Here is a 27,865-nt window from a genome sequence, read left to right as displayed (position 1 = left end):
ATGTGGGCTCTAGAAAAGATGTACCCATAAGCCCACCCACGACTGCTATTATTTACTACACATGAATATAAGTTTAAAATATATAGATGGCAATTAACCTACACATATTACTACACGTTTTATTTTCGTGAGAATATATCAAGCGTATCCCTTTCAGGAAAATGAAACGCGAAATATTCTGCGTAGCTTCATTGCCATACATTTTTATTACTTATTATCTAGCTCTACCTACGTATTGAACACTTTTGAAGTAAATACTGAAAATGTACGCATAACATCATATTTCGCATATTAAATTATGTGATTAAATAAAGTAGCCGCATATAAAATTCCAGTATTTTTTCTTTGTAAATATAGTTTAATATAAACTTAATTATTGTTATACTTGCAAACCAGAGTACAGTTTATTTTTTTCAGATACGCGTGTTTGTACACAACCATGCGAAGAAAGGTAATATCGTATATACATGGAAAAATCGTATATCCCCTTCATGCTCTCTCTGATCAAAATTAAATAATTATTTCCACAATTAGAAAAGGGTCGCTATATTTTTAACTTATCCTTTCACTAATTCCTTATATGCTCCCAGTTCTGCATCTATTAAAAGGGGAAGAATTGCTGTTTCGTGTGTTAGAATATATTGATCTAGTGTTAGATCTTGAAGTGGTATTTTTAGCTATTAACAGAAAGTGGCTTCATGATATGTGTGAAGCAATTTCAATTTAAAACATCCGTCTGAAAGAACAACAATCAAAGTGACCGTAAAGTTGCGCGCGCAGTTGGCCCCAGAGAATATTTACACGTCAAATATTGTTTACGCCTTAACATTGAATAGCATAATAAACACGCTGGAGGATATTATTACGCAAGCTTATTTGTTCTCATAGCTTGAAAAGCATAACAACAATAATACAAAAATATGTTTTTGCTTTGTTAGAAATTGCTTGCTTCTTTCATTGTGTTCAACCTGCTTACACAGCATACTTAGAGATAGCTTGACGTTTTACCAGTAATATAAGCAATGAGCAATTCCGGTTGGCAAGGCAGATCAACGCTGATGGAAATAAACAAAGCTTTTTGAATTTCGCTCGATAGTGAAAGCGCTGAAGCATTTCTTGGGAATGCTGGAGAAAGTCGAGTAGGGTTTGTTTTTGTATGTTTCTGCAACGTTTTTTTTTTGTTTGTTTGTTTGCATATTTGTATAACTGGAATCAAAGATATGCTTCCTGATTTGCCAATATTAGAATGGGTACCCAACACCGACCATACACACCACATGGATATAATTTAGACACTCACTGACGGATACATACACATTATATATATATATATATATATATATATATATATATATATATATATATAATAAAATAAAAATTACAATTAAATTTTCCAAAATGATCCAAGATGGTAAAACTAAAGTATATTATAAATATTAAAGAATTAATATTTATAAAGTAACAAGATGTAAAAGATCGATAAAACCGAATAAGAGATAGAGCTTATAATAGGAGCAAACAATTGATAAAACATGTTACAAAACACCTTGAAAAAGAGTTAAACACATATTTAATCTGAGAAGGGAACACTTGATAAGTGGACAGTCCTTCATCCGCGGAGTTTCGAAGAAATACTTTCCTTTTCATCAGAGGGTAGGAGTTAGTAAAATGCGGCATCGGATGTTGCATATAAAAGTATTTGATGAAGCTGCAAGTAAGTCAAAGATCTTACTTGATAACAAAAAGTGGAGCAGAGGAAATATGGTGAAGAAACAGGTGATTACACGTGAAAACAGTATACTATATATATATATATATATATATATATATATATATATATATATATATATATACCCTCTGCTCCACTTTTTGTTCCCGGAAAGTATTTCTTCGAAACTCCGCGGATTAAGGACTATCCACTTATCAAGTCTTTTCCTTTTCAAATTAAATATGTTTTTAACGCTTTTTCAAAGTGTTTTTTAACATGTTTGCTCCTATATATATATATATATATATATATATATATATATATATATATAGAGAGAGAGAGAGAGAGAAAGGTAGATAGATATATACTAGTAGTTCAGTCTGGCATTGATCGGGCCGTATGTACTGTTCATAAACTCATGTGAAATATATATATATATATATATGTATATATATATATATATATATATATATATATATATATATATAAAGTGGAGCTCATGTCGAGGTAACACACATATAAAATTTTGAGTGTGTGGACCGTAAATTGGCGGAGGAGTTTGGTAGAGTCTGCAAACGTCAAAGCTTTTAACTTTCAACTCTTGAAGCAAATTTTTCGCCCGAAAATTGCTTAAATAGCCTGATGCATGTCTGAATACCATTTATGTAAAATCTTAAATGTTTGAACCCCAAATTGGCTGAATAGTTTGCTAGAGACGGCAAAAGTACAATCTTTAAAATGTTCGACCCCTGACAGCCCACTTTTCGTCCAAAAACCGATTTAAAACCTTGTTTCATATTTGAATACACCTTTTTTTTTATTTAAAATGTTTACACAAAAATTGGTTTAGTAATTTGGAAGAGTCCGCAGAGGTTATTGTTGACATCCTAACATTTGTTTTGAGTTCACATAATGTTAAATATTTTGCTCAATATCCAAGTAATAAACATCTAAATGTTCAAGTGTTTAGACCAACAGAAACACGAAGGAGTTTGGTAAAGTTTTTCAAGATAATATCGTTGAACATTGATCCCTTCACAGCCATATGTCTGACTATAAACCAATTGAAAATATGTTCCTATATCGCAAGTCTTCAGACTGAAAATTGGCAGAGTAGCTTGGGAATTAAATTTATATATATATATATATATATATATATATATATATATATGTATATATATATATATATGTGTGTGTATCTATATGTATATACATGTGTGTATATACATATATATATATATGTGTGGGTGTATCTCTCTCTCTCTCTATATATATATATATATATATATATATATATATATATATAAGAGCAAATAGTTAATAAAACATGTAAAAAACACTTTAAAAAAAGAGTTAACAACATATTTAATCTGAAAAGGAAACAATAGATAAGTGGATAGTCCTTAATCTACGGAGTTTCGAAGAAATAATTTTCTTTGTCATCAGACGGTAGGAATTAGCAAAATGCGGGATCGGATTTTGCGTACAAAATATTTAATGAAACTGCAAGATCTTACTTGATAACAAAAAAAGTGAAGCAGAGGGAATATGGTGAAGAAAACGATGAGTTCACGTGAATGGATAGTCAAAGGTAAAGTATCCAACGACGGTAAAATCCATATATATATATATATATATATATATATATATATATATATATATATATATATATATATATATATATATATAAATGGAAATGTATAAAAAAGAAATACGAAAAGTATAAAAGCTTATAACGTTTCTTTATTCGTTTTCTATTGGTGACGTGCAGGAATACAAAATACTATTATTAAAAACTTTTTTTACAAGTACATAATTTTGACCGATCCTTCAGTCTTTATCGGTGTAGTGAAAACATGAGCATGCACGGGGGAAAGAGGAATGGAAAAGAAAGGAAGGAGGAGGAGGTGAAAGAAGTATAGCCAATGAGAAGGTGCCACGTCACTTTTAAATATAAGTACGCGCGTACACACAGTACACATACACATATAAACGAAAAATTAAAAATTAAACAGTAAATAAAAATGAGAAACTCGCCTTTAACTGTCCCATCTTTTGAATACTCACGATATATATATATATATATATATCAGAGAGGCGGTAGCACTCTCTATATAGGGATGGCCCGTACACGCCTATATACGCCTACAAAACAAAACTATACAAATCTCAACTCAAATCAACTTATAAGTTTCAAAAAGCACATATTCTTACAGGGAAGCGTCTTACGAATCCAGCGAGTGTCAGAACGTCGGTTAAAATGTCAAAAGAGAGCAAAAAACAAAAGTGTACAAAAATGGCCAATTGTTCTTCTTTCTTCTTCTGCTTTATTCTTTCTTTTGAGACCGTGTATCTCGGTGTACGAACGGTATCTGACAACAGTTCAAGCATCAATCGAGGAGAAGTGCAGTGACCCATCGCTTTTTAGCTAACTCCATAATTAAATAAGATTACGTGTAATAACAAGTTTTAAACACTATATACCCAATGTAGACAGACCACTTCGAACACGGAACTTCTCTCAAAAGGGACAGCTCCAAATAATACACCGGATGCTCACAGACGTTCCAGTTTGCCAGTGGCCTATATTTCCTGGACGCTGAATATTTGAGGTGAACGTTAAGGTTTTTTCTTTAAACAGTACCCCACCAGCGTTAATGAAACCACGAAATCTTTATCTCAGTTGATCAAAATTGTTATAAGAGTAACCTATCAGCAAGTACGCCGTCAAAAAACAATGTCATAAAAACAAATAATTCTTCAGATTTTGGACTGTAAAATATGTACAAAATGTCAATGCTGTGACCAGGATTCGAACCTAGGTTAGCACGGCCACAACGTTGGGTCCTTACCTCTAGACGATCACGGCTAAAACTGACGTATGTCGCTCTTGGCAGAAAGACACATGACTACTGTCAAACTATTGAAAAATAAGGAGGAAACTTGAAATTCTCACGCATGCGCAAAAATACACTATAGCAACCATTGTTAAATGCAGCTGAATCTCTTCGCTCGCTAAGAAAAGTAGATCAGACCTGTTCTTCTAAGAACTCACCAAACGGCAAAGGAAATAAGTTAAATTAACCGCAAAAGAAACTGCAAGAAAGTCATCTTCTATGAACTCATTGGAAGCTGACCAAAAAGAATCAAAGTCCAAGCACTAGCCACAAAAATAACTAGATATTATGGCTACTATACACAATCTACTAATAAAAACAAGTACGTTTTCTAAAATAAACTACAATAAATTAACCAAGTAAACTCACACTGTCACTGATTAGGACTTCATATAAAGATAACAACTACACTATTGGTGTATATACCGTTCCACACTTTAACTATTGGTGACGGGGCAGTATCTCAATTCTACGAGAGTTGTCTTGCTATAAGATAAGTGATATTATAGTAAGATACACGTAAGTGTTATATGTTTACATTTAATAAAAAATGCCAAAGCTAGCACGTAGTAAAAAAGCTCAGAGAAATATAGACTATGAAAAAAACAAAGTCAAGGTATTATCTGAGCAAAAAGAATACTATCAGAAAAATGCTCAAATAATAAAAATTAAGTATCATGCAAATCCTGAGGCAAAGAAGGCTGCCTCACGTGCTGACTAAAAAGCACGGTATAACAGGGATCCCGAGGGGAAAAACTGCCTCACGTGCTCTTTATAACAAAGAACCAGAAAAAAAGAAGGCTGCCTCACGTGCTGACTCAAAAGCACGGTATAACAGGGATTCTGATGAGAAAAAAGCTGCCTCACGTGCTCTTTATAACACAGAACAACAGAAGGCTGCCTCACGTGCTGACTCAAAAGCACGGTATTACTGGGATTCTGAGGAGAAAAAAGCTGCCTCACGTGCTCTTTATAACAAAGAACCAGAAAAAAAGAAGGCTGCCTCACGTGCTCTTTATAACAAAGAACCAGAAAAAAGAAGGCTGCCTCACGTGATCTTTATAACAAAGAACCAGAAAAAAAGAAGGCTGCCTCACGTGCTCTTTATAACAAAGAACCAGAAAAAAAGAAGGCTGCCTCACGTGCTCTTTATAACAAAGAACCAGAAAAAAAGAAGGCTGCCTCACGTGCTGACTGAAAAGCACGGTATAACTCCTTAGGCCCAAAACATAAAGACCTAAAACCCAGCAGGAAGCGACCTGCTACTAATGGAGGCGGCAATGAGCCGCCTCTTAATAAAGACAATACTATCATGAATGTAAGTTTAAAAATAAGACTGTAAGTAAAAATACTAATTAACAAGAATAAAAAAGCATTGGAAATACAAAAGGATATAGAGACGGTATGCCAAAAAGTATACAAACAAGATAGCTATGAATGGATAGGCACATGGAAATAGAATTGCATCCAAAGTATAGCCCTATAGCTGTTTACAACCGTAATGATGGTACGGAATGAAGATTGGAGAAAAGCTATAGGGCTATACTTTGGATGCATATCTATTTCCATGTGCCTTGCCATTCATAGCTCTCTTGTTTGTATACTTTTTGGCATACTATCCCTATATCCTTTTGCATTTCCAATGCTTTTTTATTCTTGTATATATAAGCAATTGGACTATTCCAACATTTTTCCCGTTACATTACAATTATCGATACCGTACTAAATTCCAGATTTCAATTCCGATTCTTAATAAGTCGCTAAATGTTTTACTAAAGAGTTTTAATTTTTTCCCCCGATTTCCGTTTAAAAATAAAAACACCCTAAAAGGTGCAGATCATAGAAAAAATAGACTTCTTAGGAATAAACTATCTGTTTTAGTTTTATGGGTAATGTTAAATCAATGCATCTTTCTTATTTATCATAGATTACCACTAATGAAAGAATTTGCTGTACGAAATTAAATAAAAAAAGAATTAAAAGTTTTGGCATCGCAAAATAGCCACAAACTTTTCCAATTTCCTTAATGTCAAATTTTCCGATACTTCCGATTCTGATCCATTGTCCTGACTATGTGAGTGTGTGGGTGGATTTCTAGAGGTTTATGTGTGTGTGGGGGGTGAGAGGTAACGCATTTTTTTATTTTTATTAATAGACTTCTTATTAGGTGCATGCAATTTTAAGCTGTAATGCCGAACGAAATCTAGTTCTCCCAGAGTCCAATGATAAGAACGGAAGAAACTGGATTTCTAACATCTATACACATTTAGCCAGTAATATTTGTAGTAATAAAGAAAGGAACCCTATATTAGATATCTAGACTACGTTAGCCTGTATTAGTCTATTCTATAAGTTTTAACTCTTCATTTAACTAACATTTATGAAAAAAAAATTCAATCAATCATTCATATAGGTCTCGATATACATATATAAGAAAATATCTATACAGAGTGCCCAAACAGTCACTGAAGAGGTGATTAGATAATCTATACTATTAATAAAATTCTAGATGTTTATTCATTAATATATATATATATATATATATATATATATATATATATATATATATATATATAAAAGTTTCGAACGGATGCAACGAACTGAAAAAAATATTTTTCCCTGAAAAGAAAAGCGTGACCCCCTAGGCTATCCTCGTCTGCATATGGTTCGTAACGACTCACACAAAAAGCCCGAAATAAGGGTTTTTGGGGCCGTTTCGTGCAATTGTCGAAAAAGTTGCCTGCCTATGGAAACGGAATTTAGCACTGTTTGTATACAGTCGCGGTAACATCTTTCGGTACACGGACAGGACTTGTGGCGCAATAGATAACGCGTTTGATTACGGATCAGAAGATTCCAGGTTCGAATCCTGACAAGTTCGTAATAATTTAAATCATCATTTTATGCAACGTTTACTCCTTATCCTTAGTTGGGGTATCTTTTTTTCAGTGATTTTGTTTTGTGCATATAGGAAGTCACAGGGTGAGTGTTGATGTGAAGACGATGTTGAGTGTACTTGATGTTGAGTGTACTTGATGTTGAGTGTATTCGATTTTGTGTGTGACCCAGCGTTGTGTGTACCGACGTGTCGCAGCCGCTAATTATTAATAAAAGGCAAATGATTACATGATATACAATTATTGATGAAAGACAATTGATTTCCGAGTTTAGCTTATACATACACACACACACACTATATATATATATATATATATATATATATATATATATATATATAGTAATTTATAAAATATATATCGCGATTAATCTACACTGAATATTCTGCGTTGACGAATCCTACAGTGGATGGAACGCAGAATATTCAGTGTAGCTTAATCGCCATATATATTTTATTAATTACTAACTAGCTCTGTCTACGTATTGAGCAGTTTTGAAGTAAATACTTAAAGTTTACGCATAAATCTATACTTTCGTATATTAAATTTGTGAGTGAATAAAGTAGTTTTATATATATATATATATATATATATATATATATATATATATATATATATATATAATATAAAGTTGAATGTCTGTGTGTGTATGTCTGGTCACGAATAGGCTCCTATATGGTGGACTATTTTAAAAACTGGTTATATATAATTAAAGAAGATGTATCGAGACACAGGAATGGGTATGTTTGACCTAGCAGAACGGTGGTTCATTAACATTGTAGGGTCTGCGTTCTCACCTGATCAACAAAGTATGGAAATAAAAAAAAATAAAATTAAAATAAAAACCGTTTACAAGTGTTTTTGATATAGATGTACATAAGAATACTTTGATAAGTATGCTTTAACTTAAATAGGGATAGTATGATACAATTGGGGGGGTCTGCGTTTGCGCTTGGCCTCCATAGAAGGGATATAGGCACAAGCTTTAATAAAAAAACTCATCATATCTATCTGCGTAAGTATCCTTTGATAATTATGATTCAGTTTGAAGAAATATGATATAATAAAATTATGGGATGTTCGTTCGCGCCTGACCCCCATAGAATGGAAACATATCACAAAGTTTAACAAGTGTTTTTTTTAATATAGATCCACAGAATATTGTGATAAAGGTTTAAGTGTTAACAGGTATGGTATAATAAATTATGGGGTTTATCTATTTTATTTTTACTTTCATCATATTTGGCTTTGGTTTTGATACTCCAAAATTCCAGGCTATCTCTTTACAACCCTTTCTTTTCATAACCTATCAGACTTTCATAAATCAGAGTCCATTTTCTGTATTGTTTTTTAACCCAGTCAACGACGGGTAGTTTTGCTAGTATATATAAATTATATATATATATATATATATATATATATATATATATATATATATATATATAAGGTCATTTCTCATCCCTGTTTTAAAAGATGAGATCTCTTGGTTTTGATATCCCCAAGTTCGAAGCTACCTCTTTAAAACAGTTCCTTTTCATAACCTATCATACTTTCATAAATCAGAGTCTATTTTTTGTCGTCGGTTTTGTAACCCAGTCAACGACGGTTACTTTTTCTGGTATATATATATATATATATATATATATATATATATATATATATATATATATATATATATATATATATATATATTATTAGCCTAGTATATTTGCTATTACTTAAAAAAGAAAAAAAAACATTGTCTCCGTATGCGTACGAGAGAGAGAGAGAGAGAGAGAGAGAGAGATAGAGAGAGAGAGAGAGAGTGTGCCATGGAGACTCCAAAACGCCTAAGCCGATGTTTGTATAATCTTGCTCACATATACTATATTTATCAGGCAATGTTATTGTATAATTTTTTATCGGAAGTTCTTCGATAAGTATCGACAATCAAAAAAGAGTCTAATAAAAGAGGAAACCTGTTATTCTAACTATATTACACAACTTGTACTGCTTGGAAAAACATGTGCATTTGAGAAATTATATTACCACACAAGCCGAAAGGCCCGGCATGTAAAATAAACAGTAGGTGTATTTATATGACACGAGCCCGATCGAAATTGTGTGTTCTGTTTAAGGGAACATTAAACCGAGATACTTGATTTTTCATTTTAAACTTAGATTTAAAGGATATCTATAGCACAAACAGAAAGGTCAAACCTATGGAATTAACAATAGTTTCTTTGGTATAGTAGAGGCGAATGTTTCTGTTTTGAGCACAACACTAGGATACTTGAATTTTTAATTTTAAACTGTAATGTTAGGCATGATGTGTTAAAATTTATTTTATGAAATAAGCCGGTTTTCAACATGCAATATAGACCTCCGGGGAGGAGGGGTCCTACCTTCGGTGGACCTCGGTGCGTCCTCCTCTAGACCAAGCAACCAATCAATTTGATAAGTAAATGGGCGATTTCTCCTATTTGTAGAGCAATAAACTATTTATTAGGTGATCATAACTAAATCCCGATCTTAAATGCTAGTTTTTTTTTTTAATTATATACGTTTAAAATAATATAAGGAATTGCGAGAGAAATAAGGACATTATTTATAATTGTGCACACGTGTAAAAAACAATAGGAGTTCATTGCATATTTATCATGTCGATGCAAATAAAGTTTACGGATTATGATATACGTGTAAACAGATCTAAGTTTGGTATCGAGGGATGATAGAAAGTGTGTTCAGGGATGTATATACGTTCAGCCAATGAAGAGCTTATAAGCCTATGACAGCGTTAAAAAGCCTACGGTGGATAATCCAATATGTCAAACTTGAACGATAAAACGAAATAATTTGTGCAACAAAAAGTATACAAGAGAAAAGCTAATGTCAACTAAAAGAAAACACTATAAAAGAAATGTCTGTTTATATTTATCTAACGAAACACGCGGGTTTGGGAAGATTTTCCATCTCCACTTTTTTTTTTTTTACTTATTTAGTTTTTTGATAATGCATTTGCATCGTTTGCTTTTTCTTCATAAGGGATTTTATATCTCGACTTGCTTAGAAAGCTGAAAGCATGCATGCATTGAAAGGAGCTTTCCAGCGAAAGCCCTCAAAATATTTATTTGGATCATGCAATGTTATTTGCATTCAAGGTTACAGTCTGTACGACTCGACGTTATATCTATAATATAAAGCTGAACGGATATATATACTAGGAAAAGACCCGTCGTTGTCTGGGTTCAAAAACAGCCTACAGAAAATGGACTCTGATTTATGAAAGTATGACAAGTTATGAAAAGTAAGGGTTGTAAAGAGATAGCTTCGAATTTAGGGGTATCAAAACCAAAGCAAAATATGACGAAAGTAAAAATAAAATAGATAAACCCCATAATTTATTATACCATATTTCTTCAAACTGAAACATAATTATCAAAGTATACTTACGCAGATAGATATAAAAAGTCTTTATTAAAGTGTGTGCATCTTTCCATTCTATGGAGTCCAGGCGAAAACGCAGACCCCACAATGTTATTATACCATCCCTATGTAAGTTAAAACATACTTATCAAAGTATTCTTATGTATATCTATATATAAAAAAAACTTGTAAACGTTTGTTTTTTTTTCTTTTTTTATTTTCATCCGTTGTGGCTCAGTCGCGAACGCAGACCCCAATTTTTTTTATGAACCACCGCTCTGTCAGATCAAACATACCCATTTCTGTGTCTCGATACATCTTCTATAATTATATGCAATCAGTTTTTTTAAATGGTCAACAATATAGGAGCTTATTCGTGACCAGCCACCCAGACACACACAGCTTATATATATATATATATATATATATATATATATATATATATATATATATATATATAATATTAAAAAATTTACCCTTCACCAGACTATCCACTCAGGTTAAATCAACTTCTTCCTCAGCATATACCCTCTGCTTCATTATTTGTTACAAAATAAGATCAATGACGTACGTGTAATGTCATTAAATACTTGTGCAAGCAAAATCCGATCCCGGATTTTTCGAAATCCTAGCCTCTGAATAGAAGGAAAGTATTCCTTCTAAACTCCGCGGATTAAGGACTATCCACTTATTTTGTGCTTCTTTTTTTAAAATTAAATATGTTTTAATACATACATACATACATACATACATATATATATATATATATATATATATATATATATATATATATATACTAGTAGGCCGCTCGACATTGTCCGGTCGTAAAATATGAATATGTTCTATAATTATTATATGGTAAGACTCTAGGTTGCTAATGTTACATCGGCCAGTCACATCTGAAGAGTATTTACTAGCACGTTCTAATATTGACGATCTCAAGTTGTATTCCATTTCCTTCTTTCTTTATTTCCTTATCCGATTTTCTAATGATGACGTTTTTTCAATTTATTAACGTGTCTATTTTAAAGGAGGCTGCATGTTGTATAATCTATGTTTAAATTTACACTTTGTTACTCCATTATTGTCTATACAATTAACAGGAGAGGGTAGAGCAGAAACACCCAATATATCTAAGGCTTTTGACGGGGTATGCACGATGGTCTTCTAAGGGAAATTAGACTATATGGTATCAATGGAAGAATACTTAATGTAATTCAATCCTTCTTACCTAAGAGAAAACTCAAGCTGTCCTCCCCGATCGTACATCTAAACAATATTATATAAATGCGGGAGTACACCAGGGGTTTATCCTTGGACTGTTATTATTCCTGATATTTATAAATGACGTCCCTAATAAAATTGTTTCGGAGATGGGTATATTTGCTGATGACACAATGCTCTATAACAGGCATTAGAGGAAAACAAATGAACCCATATCTAAGGAAATGACAAAAACATTAGAGGCTGAGCTCCGATCTCTAGTGGAATGTGGAGAAAAATGGATGGTCGCATTCAATGCTGCCAAGACTATGTTTGTGGCATTCAATAATTGCAAGAAAACTTCTCTAACAGCAATAGCAATAGCCACGAACACATTACTCGGAAGCACTTCCTTTAAACTCCTCCGCCGTACGTTTACAGTGAACATGAACTTGAATAGATAGATTGAGAGCATAGCCAAGGCTGCTACGAAGAAGGTGGATTTTCTCTACCGTGTTAGAGACTACTTACACCTGAAATTATCATGTAGTTCTATAAGGCAACCATGCGTTCATATATGGAGCACTGTTGTCAGGTTTGGGCTGGTGCATCTGGTACTTGTCTCTCACTCCTGCAAAAGAGAGTCGCCAACCTGATATGTCTTGAACTGCAATCAAGACTTCAACCTCTGTCCTCTCGACGAAATATTGCATCCTCTGCCTGTTCTACTGGTGAATGCTCCGATTAACTACAAGTACTTATACATCCTCAACGTGAATAAACCCGACAAGCAGATAAATCAGACCCCTTCACAGAAAACATCACTTGGTGTAAGAACGCCTTCTACCCGAATAGTTTTTCCCCAGAACTGTTATACTGTAGAACTCGCTTCCGAGAATCAACTTTCCCAACTGTGCTGGCATGTGGAAGTTCATGTGCAATGTGAACAGACACCTTACTATTCATCTACTTTCATAATACCCCAGAAACTTATGTCCCCGATACTCGCCCACGAATTCAACGTGGCACTCTCCCTTGTTTGGGGTTAAAATTGAATTACTTTTTTTCGTTTAAATTCACATTTATATATAATATCAAAAATGAGATATCTGCCCACCAATACATACATTATCTGCATATATATATATATATATATATATATATATATATATATATATATATATATATATATATATATATATATATATATATATAAATATATATATATTATATACATTATATATATACACATATATATATATACATATATATTATATATTATATATATACATATATATATTATATTATATATACATATATATTATATATATTATATATATATATTATATATATATTATATATATATTATAAATATTATATATATATGTATTATATATATTATATATACCATATATATATGTATTATATATTATATATATATATATATATATTATATATACATTATGCATATATTATATATATATATATTATATATATATGATATATATAATATATACATACATTATACATATATTATATATATTATATATATGATATATATATATTATATATATATTATATATATATTATATATATTATATATATTATATTATATATTATATATATTATATTATATATTATATATTATATATATTATATATTATATATATTATATATATATTATATATATATATTATAAATATATATTTTATATATATATTATATATATTTTATATATATATATTATATATTATATATATTATATATATATATATTATAAATATATATTTTATATATATATATTATATATTTTATATATATATATATTATATTATATATATATTATATATTTTATATATATATATATTATATTATATATATTTTATATATATATTATATATATTATACATATTTTATATATATATATATTATATATATTATACATATTTTATATATATTATATATATATTATAAATATATATTTTATATATATATATTATATACATTATATATATTTTATATATATATTATATATATATTAAATATATATATATATATTATATATACTATATACATTACATATATTTTATATATATATTATATATATTATATATACTATATATATTTTATATATATATTATATATATTATATATACTATATACATTATATATATTTATATATATATATATATATATTATATATATTATATTATATATATATTATATATATATTATATTATATATATATTATATTATATATATATTATATATATAATATATTATATATATATTGTATATATATTATATATATAGTATATATATATTATATATATATTGTATATATATATTATATATATATTGTATATATATTATATATATATTGTATATATATTATATATATATTGTATATATATTGTATATATATATTGTATATATATTTTTTATATATTGTATATATATTATATATATTGTATATATATTATATATATGTATTGTATATATATTATATATATATTGTATATGTATTATATATATATTGTATATATATTATATATATATTGTATATATATTATATATATATTATATATATTGTATATATATTATATATATTGTATATATATTATATATATTGTATATATATATATATATATATATATATATATATATATATATATATATATATATATATATATATATATATATCTGTGTGGATGGGGGTGTATGTACGTTTTGATAAATAAGCAGTAAACGTCAAATAAAAGACGTATACCACGTTATAATTTAATAATACATTTTGTATACTCTCTATATTAAGAATACAATTCCCTTCTGTATTACCGGGTAGGCGTTAAGATCGCTAGTGACGAAAGTTAATTTTTAAGGGACGCAAAAATGAAATAATATTTTTTTTCGGTTTATTGGTTTTTAATTTCACATTGTCGAACTCCATAGTCGTTTTACTCTTTGTATATAATTTCCCTACGGATAGACACAAAACAAATGTCTGCTTGATTAATATATATATATATATATATATATATATATATATATATATATATATATATATATATATATATATATATATATATATATATATATATTAAAGTTAAGTGTTCGTACTTAGCTGTTTTAAAGTTGTTAAATGGCGTATCTTTTAGTATTGGGTAGTGTGTCACTCTTGTGATTTAAATATATTTTATCAGTATATTTGACATTTTTTATTACAAAATATAAACAATGGATTTTCTATTCATTTCGAATACCCCCTCTTTCTCTCTCTCTCATATATATGTGTGTGTGTGTGGATAAATTTATATTAAGATTCTCACTTGCTATATCTCCTAGCTGCTTTAACACAAAAGGGTAAACACTTACTAATAAGATAGCATTATATATATAGTAGCATTTCAGCCTCGCGTTGCCCGGGTGTTTGCAGGTGTATTTTGAGAAAAAAAAAACGCGGTCAATTTTGTTTTAAAGTTGACCCCTATTATGACCCCCCTTAGTATTTAGAGTTTAGGGCTCCAATAAAGTTATTAAGTTAGGTCCATGTCAAAGGAACATATATCTAAAATTAGCAGCAGGGCCTTCATGCTGCTGATTTCCGCCCGCTCGATGACCTCAACATTGCTGACTCCAATGGACGATGAAAAGGGTGGGGAGAACGCACTGATGAAAGCGCTCAAGGATTCGTAATTGGTGGCGGTAAGTATTCCAGGACTCCTGCACAGGATTTCAGGTACAGAGACTCTGCGGGAGAAATGCAACAGGAGGAAGATTCTGGTCATATTCAGCTATTGCAAATTGACGATAAAAAGTAACCTTACTCGGAAATCTGACCGGCAATCAGTATTGTCCCACCCTTTTTCATACAAACAAATCAAATTAGCACTTGTAACGTTTAGTGATGAAGTCACGATAAAAAATACCCTTGATAACCCTGGCGTTGGATCAAGTATTCAGCTACCGACAAAATTTCAATTACATTACACATACGTATAGTGAGTTCAATCATGGCTACATCCGTGCCGGATGGATGAATGTTGTATTCAACCTGAAAGCAACCCAATGAAACAGTGCTCAACAGGCGGACAGTTCTGGGAAATAAGCTTCGTTCACATAATCTGCGTTTATATTAAGGCACAGCTAGAGTGTTGAATTTTGTATATAGTTGTTGTAGGTAGTCGAGTGATTTTGTGAACGTCTAACAAGAGCGAACCATCGTTTTGGAGTGCAGTCGAACACATGCCATGGAAAGTACGATAGGACAGGGAAAGGCTCGCAAAGTTTCTTCTGGGGAAAAGAGGTTGCACGGAAGACAAAAGGTCATCATCGACTCGAAGCCGGTTTTGGACAATCACAGATGGATAGGGCGAGGAGCTTCTGCCTATGTGTGACAGCTGTATATATTTCAGTTTAGGGCGTAGCTTACTCTTATACGGATAGGTGATTCATCAACAGTGAGATACCTACCAGAGCGGTACAGTGATCCACAAATTTACCATCGATCTTGGTAACAGTTGTATATATATATATACATTTTTATTTCAAGTCAGGAGTAAAAGGGACAGTTCAAGGAGCTTGTCAAGACATGGAACTTCCTATAGATGATCACCATTCATTTCAATTGGGATAGTGGGGGCATAGGGATTATGATGAAAATATTAAAATATATTAAATTTTCCATCACACCTGATAATTTACATATAACATTTCGCAATTTATTTCCATTATAACTCACGCCACTTATTCATTCTATTGATAGCTAGCCTTGCTCTAATGAATTTTAGCCAACAAATAAACCTTTAAAATATGGTATACTTAATTGGTGCTACGTAATCTATTTTCTTTTGCTTTTTTAAATATATATTTGAATTGAAAGCGCCTTGAGAGTGTGTTTTCATATTGGTGTCCGAGGTATGGCTTTCTTTTTTTTTATTCTAGGTTTTATTCTTTCCCCCGTTTTTCTTGACAGTTTCTCATGAATCTAAGTAACAGGGAGAAAATTCCTAATGCAAAAACATTTTCATATCTTGAGACTTCTGCATGAAGTGTGGAGCATTTTGAGTGGATCAATTGTATAAAGGTTAGGAACGCATATGCATATTCAATTGATGCATGATTGCAGAAATGAGAACATTTAAGTTTTTAAGCCGTGTGGGATCTTTGGAGTTTGAGCAACGTTTTCTGATACTCTTGACAATTGTGCGCTGAGGTGTCTCCTCATTATTCCTTTAAACTTCACGAACAGCTATGCAAAAGTAGCATTGAGTCATGAAAAAGGCTGGATTATAGGAAAAGAGAGGGACTCTAATGGGTTCCTGGAGAAAAGAAAAGGAAGCACATAAAACCCCTAAAAAGAACTCGGACGTATAAAACAAAAGTTTTTTTTTTTTATTTTACTTCTGGTTATATTCAGCTATTGCCAATTGACGATTAAAAAGAAACCTTACGCGCAAATCTGATTGGCAATCAGTATTGTCCCACCCTTTTGCATACAAATAAAGCATATCAACACTTGTAACGTATGGAACAAAAATTAATGCAACTTAGAGTCGTATCTGCCATGAAACTCTTGGCAATTGCGCGCTGACGCCTGTCCCGTTTCCTTTAAACTTCATACAAACAAAGCATATTAGCACTTGTAACGTATGTAACAAAAATTACTGAAACTTAGAGTCCTATCTGTCATGAAACCCGTGGCAATTGCGCGCTAAGGCGTCTGTCCCGTTTCCTTTAAACTTCAGGAGTATAATGCCGTAAGAGAAGCAGAGAGCAGAACGGGAATAAAACGCGTCTCAAACAATTACAAAATAACAACAGGAATAAATATAATTAGGTAAAATAAGACGCTGACGATGAGAAAGATTGTAACATTTTGGAATGATGTCTATGATAAAGAGAGATCGACTCAGCTAAATATATATTGGTGTAGGATTTGGAAGGGGGTAATAGGTCCTTAAGGCAAATAGAAATAAAAATGTTGAGAAAAACTCATAAGTATCGAAAATAAATATGTTTTTGTTTGCTCACTGATTATAATCATCTATTGCTTACTGACAATAACTAGTAGTCTTGCACTGAAAGCTAAATGATATTAAATATTGTATAACCCTGTTTTTCACCAGCCGATGCATATTATATCTTGTAAGGAAAACGTTTACAAGTTGGTCTCGTATTGTACATGAGAATATTTCCAATTGAGTAGAGAGATGCCTGTTCATACTACATTTAATATAAAGCTGTTTAGTGTAATAGCGGAGGCATGAAACCGGAAAAAATCCCGACGTCCAAAAGTCTGAGGAAAGAAAAAAAGTAAAACAGCATATAGACTTCAACAGTGAATCTATGCGAGTTATCGACGTGTCGAGAGTATGTAGAGGTGGAGTAAGTCCATTAATGAAGATGCCATAATTCATCACGTTTACAAGGCCCGAAAACCTCTCGAGGATATGCGTTAATTAATAAAAGCTGGTAGTATATTAATCGTTAAGGTGTACATTGGGTAGAACTTGATTATTGTCATGGATAGCTACAAGAACTTGTTTACATTGGTTTTGAATAATACAACGTTGTATTCAACACAATAACATTGACATACAGGTACTCGCCAGATCACTGAAGTTAAGCAACACCAGATGCGCGACCATTTGGGAAGGCGAGGCGTTGTATGTACCGCGATGTAAAATACTAGGTTGAGAAAGTGGCGCGGTTTATTCTTTTCCGGAAAGTAGATGGGGCTCTCCTAGGCCATGGTAAGCACTCCGTTTAGTGATGAAGTCACGATAAAAAATACGCTTGATAACCCTGGTGTTGGATTAAGTATTCAGCGACCGACAAGATTTCAATTACACTACAGATAGGTATAGTGAGTTCAATCATGGCTACATCCGTGCCGGATGGATGAATGTTATATTCAACCTGAAAGCAGCCGAGCGAAACAGTATTCAACAGGCGGGAAATACTGGAAAATAAGCTATGTTCATAGAATCTGCGTTTATATTTAGGCACAGCTAGAGTGTTGAATTTTGTATATAGTTTTGTATGTAGTCGAGTGATTTTGTAAAAGTCTAGCAAGAGCGAACCATCGTTTAGAGATCAGTCGAACATATGCCATGGAAAGTACGATAGGACAGAGAAAGGCTCGCAAAGTTTCTTCTGGGGGAAAGAGGTTGCAGGGACGAAAAAAGGGCATCATCTACTCGAAGCCGGTTTTGAACTATCACAGATGGATAAGGCGCGTTGAGGAGCCTCTACCTAGGCGTGACAGCTGTATATATACTTCAGTTTTGGGCGTAGCTTACCCTTATATGTGTGAGATATCTACCAGAGCGGCACAGTCATCCACAAATTTACCATCGATCTTGGTAACAGTTTGATATATATATTATTTCAGGTCAGGAATAAAAGGGACAGTCCCAGGAGCTTGGCAAGACAGCGAGCTTCCCTAAGACGAGAACCATCCATTTCAATTGGGATGTGGGGGTCATAGAGATTATGATGAAAGTATTAACACATATTAAATTTTCCATCACACCTGAAAATTTAAAGATACCATTTCGCAATTTATTTCCGTTATCACTTACGTCACTTAATTTAATTCTATTGATAGCTAGCCTTCCTCTTAAGAATTTTAGCCAACAAATCAACCCTTAAAATATGGTATACTTAATTAGTGCAACGCCACCTACTTTCTTTCGTTTTTTTTAATATATATTTGAATTGAAAGCCCCTTAAGGGTGTGTTTTCATAGTGGTGTTCGTGGTATGGTTTTCCTGTTTATTCACAGTTTTATTCTTTACCCTGTGTTTCTGGATAGATCATCATGGAACTAAGTAACAGAGAGAAAATTCCAAACGCGAACAATTCGATGAAAAACAAACATAGAAACCGTTTTTATATCTTGAGACTTCTACATGAAGTGTGGAATATTTTGGGTGGATCGATTGTGTTTAGGTAAAGAAAGCATATGCGTTTCAATTGATGCAGAATTGTAGAAATAAGAAAATGTAAGATTTTAAGCCGTGTGGGATCTTTGGAGTTTGAGCAACTTTTTCTGAGACTCTTTGCAATTGTGTGCTGGGGTGTCTCCTCGCGTTTCCTTTAAACTTCACGAACAGCTATGCAAAAGAGGCTGATAGTCATGAAAAAGGCGTTGGTTATAAGAAAGAAGGGTAGTGTAATGGGTTTCTGGGGAAAAGAAAAGGAAGCAGATAAAAAAAAACTCGGACGTATAAAACATTTTTTTTTGTTTTACTTCTGGTCATATTCAGCTACTGCCAATTGATAAAAAGAAACCTTACACGGAAATCTGATTAGCAATCAGTATTGTCCCACCCTTTTTTCATACAAACAAAGCATATTAGCACTTGTAACGTATGTAACAAAAATTACTGCAACTTAGAGTCGTATCTGTCATGAAACTCTTGCCAACTGCGCGCTAAGGCGTCTGTCACGTTTCCTTTAATCTTCAGCAGTATAATGCCGCCAGAGAAGCAGAGAGCAGAACGGTAATAAAACGCGTCTCAAACAATTACAAAATAATAAGAATAAATGGGAAAGATTTTAACATTTTGGAAGGACGTCTATGATAAAGAGAGATCGACTCAACTAAATATATATTGGTGTAGGATTTGGAAGGGGGGTAATACGTACTGAAGGCAAATAGAAATTAAAATGTTTAGAAAAACTCAGAAGTATCGAAAATTAATGTTTTTGTTTGCTCACTGTCTATAACTAGTAGCCTTGCGCTGAAAGCTAAATGACATTAAGTATTGTATAACCCTTTTTTCACCAGCCGATGCCTATTATATCTTGTAAGGAAAAAGGTTACAATTTAGTGTTGTGTGTGTAAGTTGCTTTTTCTCAGACATACCTATATATATATATATATATATATATATATATATATATATATATATATATGGGTATGTGTGTGTGCGTGTGGCAGAGAAAAAGTAAGAGAAAATATTGACACAGAAGAAGAAAAAAGTTTAAGTTTTTGCATAGATGGGGTAATATATGTTTGTAGACTGTTGTAGATGTTTGAAATTTGAGAGGCTTTTTAAGACACTGTCTTAAGTTAACATTATATATATATATATATATATATATATATATATATATATATATATATATATATATATATATATATATATATATATATATATATATACCGGGTCACCCCGCCAAAAACAAAAAAAAAAACAAATGCTAAATGGATGCCATCTAGAACATATGTTGTAGAACGGAGAAACAAGACCAAAGATCATTGTGTTTTGATGTGATGTTTTGAATATAATAGACTAGTTATGACCTATTTTTCATTTTATTCGGACAAAACACTAAGAAACGCTGCCTAATTAGAGTTGGGACCCTTTTTTTGCGGTGACATTGTATATATATATATAGTAAAAAGGTCGAAAATATCTAGATAGATGGAGTGAAAAATTAATCTATGTGTTTTGTAATAGAGGTAGACTTGGATTAAGTAGAAAGATGTGAACATAGTTTCCTGAATGCCATGCCGGGATAGCAACAAACCTCATGCATCGAAAGTCCGCATACAAACCCTAATATAAGCATGGCTTGCCCAATAATATGCAATACTGGGTTTGACAAGCAATTAAATTAATGGTAAGGAGTGGCTGCACATCACAAAAATTGGTACTTAGCTAGATGAAACGTATCAGTTTAAATAGTAAATATAAATAAAAAATCTACGTTTCTTATAAAAATTAATATACTTACATAGATGTACGATTATCTTGCTGATTGATAAAAAATTTTACTTACCTAAAATAAAAAAACAGAAACACAATTATTTTATAAAATATGACAGAGTGAATATTTACTTCATAGGGAATAAAAGCAAAAAACGATAAAAGAAGTCGTAAGAATTTTAATTTTTTTTTCTGAAATTCTATCCTATATGCTTTCTTATAACCTTCATCCTTGACAAAACTTTTTCCCGCTCCTTGAAATTTCCTTTAACTTCATCATTCTTGAATTATTTCCCCTACTGTCAATCCTATAAATTATTTACATGCTAGCATGTGTATTTTTATTCTACCTAGATTTACTCTTGCTGCAATACAATTGTGATTATAACATATATGGAACGTAATTGCAAGGGGTTGGATTTGGTAGTTGTTTTCCTTTTTTTAATTTTTATATCTTTTTATAATTTAATCACAAACTTACAAAAACGTTGCATTTCTTAATAAAACTAAATGCAATTCAAACAATCTTTATTCATGTAAAACATTGTCTTTCAAATGTTGCCTATATTCATATTAGTATATTTGTGCTCTTTCAAACACATTTTTTCATGGCAGATTGCGGAATCTTTAGATGGCGATTAAACCCCTTTATTGCTTTCCTGATGTTTTCCTTCAATTATTCGTAATCTAGATATTCTACAATCTGTCACAATTGTTTTGACAAGAGCACAGATATGCGACACTAAAAATGTGCAATATTTCAGATACGTTATTAAACACAAGGAATGTGTGCTTAAATTTTGCATCGTCTTAGCATCCTCAATGTCTTAGTCAGATTGTGTTAAAATTGCAGAAAGATACATGAAAACGATTCTAAAATCTCTATAGTGAGATTTTAGAAAGCAGTATCATGCCCATATTATATATATATATATAGGTATATATAAATACATAGGTATATACATATATATATAGGTATATATATATATATATATATATAGGTATATATAAATAGGTATATATATATAGGTGTGTATATATATAGGTATATATATATATATGTATAGGTGTATATATATAGGTGTATATATATATAGGTATATATATATAGGTGTATATATATAGGTGTATATATATATAGGTATATATATATATAGGTATATATATATATATAAGTATATACATATATATATATAGAGGTATATACATATATATATAGGTATATACATAATATATATATATATAGGTATATACATATATATATATAGGTATATACATACATATATATATATATATAGGTATATACATATATATATATATAGAGGTATATACATATATATATATATATAGAGGTGTATACATATATATATAGGTATATACATATATATATATATATATATATAGGTATATACATATATATATATATAGGTATATACATATACATATATATATAGGTATATACATATATATATATATATAGGTATATACATATACATATATATAGGTATATACATATACATATATATATAGGTATATACATATATATATATATAGGTATATACATATATATATATAGGTATATACATATATATATATATATATATATATAGGTATATATATATATATAGGTATATATATATAGGTATATATATATATATATAGGTATATATATATATATAGGTATATATATAGGTATATATATAGGTATATATATAGGTATATATATATATATAGGTATATATATATATATATATAATTATATATATAGGTATATATATATATATATATACAATTATATATATAGGTATATATATATATATATATACATAGGTATATATATAGGTATATATATATATATAGGTATATATATATATATATAGGTATATATATATATATATATATAGGTATATATATATATATATATAGGTATATATATATATATATAGGTATATATATATATAGGTATATATATATATAGGTATATATATAGGTATATATATATATAGATATATATATATATATATATAGGTATATATATATAGGTATATATATATAGGTATATATATATATATAGGTATATATATACATATATAGGTATATATATATATATAGGTATATATATACATATATAGGTATATATATATATAGGTATATATATACATATATAGGTATATATATATATATATATAGGTATATATATATATATATAGGTATATATATATATATATAGGTATATATATAGGTATATATATATATAGGTATATATATATATAGGTATATATATATATATATAGGTATATATATATATATATATATAGGTATATATATATATATATATATATAGGTATATATATATATAGGTATATATATATATATATATATATATATATATATATATATATAGGTATATATATATAGGTATATATATATAGGTATATATATATATATAGGTATATATATATATAGGTATATGTATATATATAGGTATATGTATATATATAGGTATATATAGGATATATATATATATAGGTATATGTATATATATATATAGGTATATATATATATATATATACCTATATATATAGGTATATATATACATATATATATATATATATATATATAGGTATGTATATATACCTATATATATATATAGGTATATATATATACACCTATATATATAGGTATATATATACACCTATATATAGGTATATATATATATAGGTATATATATATATATATATATACACCTATATATAGGTATATATATATATAGGTATATATATATATATATATATACCTATATATATATCTACCTATATATATATATAGGTATATATATATATATATATAGGTATATACATAGGTATATATATATATATATATATATAGGTATATATATATAGGTATATATATATATATATAGGTATATATATATAGGTATATATATATATATATAGGTATATATATATATATATATATATAGGTATATATATATATATATATATAGGTATATATATATATATAGGTATATATATATATATATATATATATATATATAGGTATATATATATATATATATATATATATATATAGGTATATATGTATATATATATGTTTATATATATATATAGGTATATATGTATATATATATGTATATATAGGTATATATATATGTATATATATATATATGTATATAGGTATATATATATATGTATATATATAGGTATATATATATATATGTATATATATAGGTATATATATATATGTATATATATAGGTATATATATATATATGTATATATATAGGTATATATATATATATATACGTATATATATAGGTATATATATATATGTATATATATAGGTATATATATATGTATATATATAGGTATATATATATATATATATGTATATATATAGGTATATATATATATGTATATATATATAGGTATATGTTGGTATATATAAATATATATGTATATTAGGCACCGCCAAAACTGGGGGGGCAGGTCAGTACTTTTTGACGGACCGTCTTTTTAAAAATCTACCAAAAATCAGGTAATTATCCGATCAATACGAAATTTTCAGCGATTATTAGGAGAAGAATGAACTTTATAACAGTGTACTTATTTTTCATAAACGATATTTATATATATATTTTTTTTTGCTTACAAAACCCCCCCTTGTTTTGAAGTGGGAACAAATATGCTTAAAATAATCATCTGAAACTGAACAAAACATATTGTGTTGTTGTAAGGGACAGAATTATAGATTTAAAAAAAACAAACAAAAAACATTGTTTGCATACCTTATTTTGACGTCTGAATATCAGAACTTCGATTGTGTTTAATTATCCCGCTTTTGAGTTTTGAAGTGTGAAATTCGGTGAATATGTTAAGTAAAATAATTAATTTAAGTTAAGCAAAAAAAAAAAAAAAATTTTTAATATTTATACGAAAAAAGCCATTTTAAAATTTTTGATAAATAAATTAACAATTTTTTTTTAGCGAGCCGAATAATGCATGACTATTATTAAACAGAGCATGCTTTGAATAATCGATACAAAAAAAAAAAATTCGATAAATATTGTGCCCTTTGTGTTAAAAATAGCATCATTTTTTTCGATCTCGTTTGAAAACGTTTGCCGCCTTTCGACTACGGTGGACCAAACGCGCTGAAATATTTTTTTTTTATTCTGCTTTAAATTGCCCCCTCCCCCCATTTTGGGGAGCCTGGCCCCCACACACATACACATTAAAAACCAAACTCATACAAATGGTCACCCATCTGGTACTGGCCAGCCTCAGCTTAATAATACATTGAAATTTTCGTCACTGAAAAATAAGTTTTTTTGGCCTGTTTGGTCTTCCATAGTTTTCGTCTCAATCAAAAGAAAACGTAAACAGAGTCGATCTGAACTCTACGGCGACGCGAAATGTCTGGTTACCTATATGAATAAGTGGAATTATTTGAAATTCAGGTACTTATATTATAATATTTTTGCATATTCTCTTAGAAAATCATCCTAAATCTTAGTTAGACAATAAATGAATAAATAAATTATTTCAAAAACCCTTTTTTTTAAATATTTAAGTACGTTATTTGTGCAAGACAAAAAATATCAATTGTTAACTTTTTGGGAAAATTTAACATTTAAAATTGAATTAAAAATAGTAGAAAAAGTTTTACATTATTCTGTTTACTATATGATAAAATTCAGAGTTTTATCTTTCTGGAAAAGAAAAGTTACTCAGAAATAATGGATTGTAATAAATGTAATTTAGTTTTAAAAAACAACAACAACTTGATTTTGCGGCCATTTTTGGCGGTGCCCAATGTATATATATAGGTATATATATAGGTATATATATGTATATATATAGGTATATATATATATGTATATATACATATATATGTATATATATATACATATATATGTATATATATACATATATATGTATATATATATATACATATATATGTATATATATATACATATATATGTATATATATATATACATATATATGTATATATACATATATATGTATATATATATACATATATATGTATATATATATACATATATAGGTATATATATGTGTATATATATATATGTATATATGTATATATATATGTAATAATTATAGGTATATATATATGTATATATATATAGGTATATATAGGTATATATAGGTATATATATAGGTATAAATATATATATGTATAAATATATATAGGTATATATGTATATATATATATGTATAGGTATATATATGTATATATATGTATATATATATATTTATATATATGTATATATATATATGTATATATATGCATAGATATATATTTATATATATATGTATATATATGTATATATATGTATATATATATATATTGTTATGTATGTATATATGTATGCATATATATATGTATATATATGTATGCATATATATATGTATATATATGTATATATATATGTATATATATATATTTATGTATATATGTATATATGTATATATATGTATATATATATATTTATCTATATATATATTTATGTATATATATGTATATATATATTTATATATATAGGTATCTATATATATATATATATATATTTATATATATAGGTATCTATATATATATATTTATATATATACGTATCTCTATATATATATTTATATATATATATACGTATCTATATATGTAGGTATGTATATATAAATATAAATATATATATATATGTATATATATAAATATATATATATATATATGTATATATGTAACTATTATTTTTGTTCCTTCGTACCCATCTTTTACGATTTTGTTTGTATCATAATGAAAAAAACGCTTATGAACTACTTTTCAATTTACACTGCTTCTCCCCCACTGAATACGCTCTATTTTATTTTCAGTTAATTATATTTTCGTATTTGTTTTTATATTTTATGTATTTTTGATTTATTGATTGGTATCAATCATTATTATTATTATTTGTATTATTATTATTATATACAATAATAATTGTGTATCGTA

The 27,865-nt window shown here is 28.9% G+C and overlaps 1 protein-coding gene across 5 annotated transcripts in view; it reads right to left on the bottom strand.

Annotated features, from left to right (window-relative positions):
- The window catches only part of LOC145241553 (uncharacterized), an 811,530-nt gene that overhangs the window by 200,259 nt on the left and 583,406 nt on the right, over positions 1-27,865 (bottom strand). Inside the window, exon 3 of one of the 5 annotated variants that reach the window (XR_013862577.1) lies at positions 21,553-21,905. The exons of the other annotated variants lie outside the window; for them this stretch is intronic. The gene's annotated coding sequence lies outside the window, so the exon portion shown is untranslated. Of the gene's footprint in view, positions 1-21,552; positions 21,906-27,865 lie in introns of those variants that run through there. 5 annotated transcript variants of the gene reach the window in all.

This window comes from Euprymna scolopes, chromosome 20, assembly GCF_053919585.1.
Source record: "Euprymna scolopes isolate OS-2025 chromosome 20, ASM5391958v1, whole genome shotgun sequence".
Lineage (NCBI taxonomy): Eukaryota > Metazoa > Mollusca > Cephalopoda > Sepiida > Sepiolidae > Euprymna > Euprymna scolopes.
Note: the sequence above shows the minus strand (reverse complement) of the source record. Positions and strands in the feature narration are given on the sequence as shown.